This window comes from Arachis hypogaea, chromosome 15 (assembly GCF_003086295.3).
Source record: "Arachis hypogaea cultivar Tifrunner chromosome 15, arahy.Tifrunner.gnm2.J5K5, whole genome shotgun sequence".
Lineage (NCBI taxonomy): Eukaryota > Viridiplantae > Streptophyta > Magnoliopsida > Fabales > Fabaceae > Arachis > Arachis hypogaea.
The window spans coordinates 58986429-58991460 of record NC_092050.1 but is presented as its reverse complement, the minus strand read 5'-3'; the positions used below and the strand labels follow the sequence as shown (position 1 = coordinate 58991460).

The 5032-nt window shown below is 36.9% G+C and overlaps 1 non-coding gene across 1 annotated transcript; it reads left to right on the top strand.

Moving 5' to 3' along the window:
* Positions 1-3451: 3451 nt before the first annotated feature.
* LOC112752150 (small nucleolar RNA R71) lies at positions 3452-3559 on the top strand. The gene has a single exon (XR_003176596.1). It is a non-coding gene; the product is annotated as a small nucleolar RNA R71 (small nucleolar RNA).
* The last annotated feature ends 1473 nt before the right edge of the window (positions 3560-5032 follow it).

Genomic DNA, 5032 nt, shown 5'->3' with positions numbered 1-5032 from the left:
ATTGTGACTCAGCTTTGCTAGAGTCCCCAATTAGAGGTGTCCAGGGTTCTTAAGCACACTCTTTTTGCTTTAGATCACGACTTTAACCGCTCAGTCTCAAGCTTTTCACTTGACACCTTCACGCCACAAGCACATGGTTAGGGACAACTTGGTTTAGCCGCTTAGGCCAGAATTTTAGTCCTTTAGGCCCTCCTATCCACTGATGCTCAAAGCCTTGGATCCCTTTTTTTTATTACCCTTGCCTTTTGGTTTTAAGGGCTATTGGCTTTTTCTACTTGCTTTTTTCTTTTTCTTTCTATTTTTTTTTCGCAAGCTTTTGCTTTTTCACTGCTTTTTCTTGCTTCAAGAATCAAATTTATGATTTTTTAGATTGACAATAACATTTCTCTTTGTTCATCATTTTTTCAAGAGCCAACAATTTTAACATTCATAAACAACAAGATCAAAAATCTGCACTGTTCAAGCATTCATTCAGAAAATAAAAAGTATTGTCACCACATCAATATAATTAAACTAAATTCAAGGATAAATTCGAAACTCATGTACTTCTTGTTCTTTTGAATTAAAACATTTTTCATTTAAGAGAGGTGAAGGATTTATGGAATTTATTTATAGCCTTAAGACATAGTTACTAAATACTAATGATCATGAAGTAGAGACACAAAACATAAATAAACATATAGCATAAAATCGAAAAACAGAGAATTAAGAACAAGGAAGTTAAGGAATGAGTCCACCTTAGTGAGGGTGGCGCCTTCTTGAAGGATCAATGGTGCTTTTTGAGCTCCTCTATGTCTCTTCCTTGCCTTTGTTGCTTGATCCCTAGTGATTTTGGTGCTCCTATCCTTAGTTGCTCCCAATAGTTGTGGAGGAAAATGTATCCCCTGATGTATCTCAGGGATCTCTTGATTTGCAGTCAAATGCTCTACTACTGAGCTATGGATCCTTGAGATGAATCTCTCCATCTCCCATGACTCGGAGGTGGAAGCAATTGTCTTCCCTTTTCTCTTCTTTTTTTTTTTTGAGGTTTCTTTGGCTTAGGTGCCATCAATGGATATGGAAAAGAAAAAAAGCTATGATTTTACCACACCAAACTTAGAATGTTGCTCGCCCTCGAGCAAAAGAAGAAAGAATAGAAGAATGAGAAGAAGATATGGAGGAGAGGGAGAGATGTGTATGTTTCGGCCATATGGGTGGGATTGGGTGGGGGAGAGATGGATGGATGTGAGTGGTAAAGAGGTGATGGGGAAGAGAGATTGAGGTGATTGGTGAAGAAGACAGAAGGTGAATTGAGGTAGGTGGGGATCCTGTGGGGTCTACAGATCCTGAAATGATCCTGTGGGGTCCACAAATCCTAAGGTGTCAAGGATTTACATCCCTGCACCAATTAGGCGTGTAAAACACCTTTGCATGCAATTCTGGCGTTTAAACGCCGAAGTGATGCTTGTTCTCAGCGATCAACGCCCAATTGCAGCATGTTTCTGGCGTTGAACGCCAGTTCCATGCTTGTTTCTGGCGTTCAGCGCCAGCTCTTCTCAGGGTGTATTCTTGGTGTTTGAACGCCAGGATGTTGCTTGTTTCTGGCGTTCAACGCCAGATGCTCCTTACTGGCGTTTAAACGCCAGTAAGTCCTTCCTCTAGGGTGTGATTTTTCTTCTGCTGTTTTTGACTCTGTTTTTAATTTTAGTATTTTTTCGTGACTCCACATGATCATGAACCTAATAAAACATAAAAGAACAATAAAAATAAAATTAGATAAATAAAAATTGGGTTGCCTCCCAATAAGCACTTCTTTAATGTCAATAGCTTGACAGTGGACTCTCACGGAGCCACAAAGGTGATCAGGTCAATGTTTGTAGACTCCCAACACCAAACTTAGAGTTTGATTGTGGGGGCTTTGTTTGACTCTGTACTGAGAGAAGCTTTTCATGCTTCCTCTCCATTGTTACAGAAGGATAGCATTGGGCCTTAAACACAAGGTAGTCCCCATTCAATTGAAGGACTAGTTCTCCTCTGTTAACATCTATCACAGCTCCTGCTGTGGCTAGGAAAGGTCTTTCAAGGATGATGCATTCATCCTCTTCCTTCCTAGTGTCTAAGATTATGAAATCAGCAGGGATGTAAAGGCCTTCAACCTTTACTAACATGTCCTTTACTAATCCATAAGCTTGTCTTACTGAATTGTCTACCAATTGTAATAAGAATGTGGCAGGTTGTACCTCAATGATCCCCAGCTTCTCCATTACAAAGAGTGGCATAAGATTTATACCTGACCCTAGGTCACACAGAGCTTTCTCAAAGGTCATGGTGCCTATGATACAGGGTATTAAGAATTTTCCAGGATCTTGTCTCTTTTGAGGTAAAGTGTGCTGAACCCATGTATCTAGTTCACTAATGAGCAAGGGAGGTTCATCTTCCCAAGTCTCATTACCAAACAGCTTGGCATTCAGCTTCATGATGGCTCCTAGGTATTGAGCAACTTGCTCTCCAATTACATCTTCATCCTCTTCAGAGGAAGAATAGTCTTCAGAGCTCATGAATTGCAGAAGGAGGTCTAGTAGAATCTCTATGGTCTCTATATGAGCCTCAGATTCCTTTGGGTCCTTAATAAGGAACTCCTTCTTGCTTGAGAGACGTCCCATGAGGTCATCCTCATTGGGATTCACGTCCTCTCCTTCCTTTCTAGGTTCGGCCATGTTGATTATGTCAATGGCCTTGCACTCCCTTTTTGGATTCTCTTCAGTATTGCTTGGGAGAGTACTAGGAGGGGTTTCAGTGATTTTCTTACTCAGCTGGCCCACTTGTGCCTCCAAATTTCTTATGGAGGACCTTGTTTCACTCATGAAACTTAAAGTGGCCTTGGACAGATCAGAGACTAAGTTTGCTAAATTAGAGATATTTTGTTCAGAATTCTCTGTCTGTTGCTGAGAAGATGATGGAAAAGGCTTGCTATTGCTGAGCCTGTTTCTTCCACCATTTTTAAAGCCTTGTTGAGGCTTTTGTTGATCCTTCCATGAGAAATTTAGATGATTTCTCCATGATGAATTATAGGTGTTTCCATAAGGTTCACCCATTTAATTTACCTCTGCTATTGCAGGGTTATCAGGATCATAAGCTTCTTCTTCAGAAGATGCCTCTTTAGTACTGTTGGATGCATTTTGCCATCCATTCAGACTTTCGGAAATCATGTTGACTTGCTGAGTCAACACTTTGTTCTGAGCCAATATGGCATTCAGAACATCAATTTCAAGAACTCCCTTCTTCTGAGGTGTCCCATTATTCACGGAATTTCTCTCAGAAGTATACATGAATTGATTATTTGCAACCATGTCAATAAGTTCTTGAGCTTCTGCAGGCATTTTCTAATGGATCCACCTGCAGAATGGTCCAGTGACATCTTGGAGAACTCAGACAGACCATAATAGAATATATCCAGAATGGTCTATTCTGAAAGCATGTCAGGAGGACACCTTTTGGTCATCTACTTGTATCTTTCCCAAGCTTCATAGAGGGATTCACCATCTTTTTGCTTGAAGGTCTGAACATCCACTCTAAGCTTGCTCAGCTTTTGAGGAGGAAAGAACTTAGCCAAGAAGGTTGTGACCAGCTTATCCCAGGAGTCCAGGCTATCCTTAGGTTATGAGTCTAACCATGTTCTAGCTCTGTCTCTTACAGCAAAAGGAAAAAGCATGAGCCTGTAGACTTCAGGATCTACTCCATTTGTCTTTACAGTCTCACATATCTGCAAAAACTCAGTTAACAACTGATAGGGATCTTCTGATGAAAGTCCATGGAATTTGCAGTTCTGTTGCATTAGAGCAACTAATTGAGGTTTCAGCTCAAAATTGTTTGCTCCAATGGTAGGAATTGAGATACTTCTTCCATCAAACTTGGAAGAAGGTGTAGTATAATCACCAAGCATTCTCCTTGCATTATTGTTGTTAGGTTTGGCTGCCATCTCCTTTTCTTGTTCGAAAATTTCAGTAAGGTTGTCTCTGGATTGTTGTAATTTAGCTTCTCTTAGTTTTCTCTTCAGAGTCCTTTCAGGTTCTGGATCAGCTTCAACAAGAATGCCTTTTTCTTTGTTCCTGCTCATATGAAAGAAAAGAGAACAAGAAAAGAAGAGAAATCCTCTATGTCACAGTAAAGAGGTTCCTTATTGTTAGTAGAAGAAGAAAGAGAATAAGAGTGAAGAAGAATGGATAATCCAAATACAAGGGTGAGGATAGAAGCAGAGATATGAGATGAAGAGAAGTGTTAGTAAGTAATTAAATAAATAGAAGAAGATGAGAGAGAGGGAATTTCGAAAATTAATTCAAATAATAAAATAAAATTTAAAGTTAACTTTTGAAAAATGAAAATTGAAATTAAATTAAATTAAAATTTAAACAATTAGTTAATTAAAATTGAATTTTGAAAAGAGGGAAGGGATTTTCGAAAATTAGAGAGAGAAAATTTGTTAGGTATTTTTGAAAAAGATAAGAATCAAACAAAAAGATAATTAGTTAGTTGAAAAAGATTTGAAAATCAATTTTGAAAAGATAAGAAGATAAGAAGTTAGAAAAGATATTTTAAAATCAAATTGTTGCAAAAGATAGAATTTTGAAAAAGATATGATATAAAAGATATGATAAAAAGATATAATTAAAAAGATTTAATTTTTAAAATTAAAATTGATTACTTGACTGACAAGAAACTAAAAGATAAGATTCTAGAATTTTAAAGATTGAAACTTTCTTAACAAGAAAGTAACAAACTTCAAATTTTTGAACCAATCACATTACTTGTTAGTTAAGTTTCAAAAATTTTGAAATAAAATTAAGAAAAAGATTTTGAAAATAATTTTTGAAATTTTCGAAAATCATAAAAAAAATGAAAAAGATTTGATTTTTGAAAAAGTTTTGAAAAAGATAAGATTTTTAAAATTGAAATTTTGACTTAACTAACAGGAAACAACTTATTTTTAAAATTTTTGACTAAGTCAATCCAAAATTTCGAAATTTTGAGAGAAAAAAGGATAAGATATATTTTT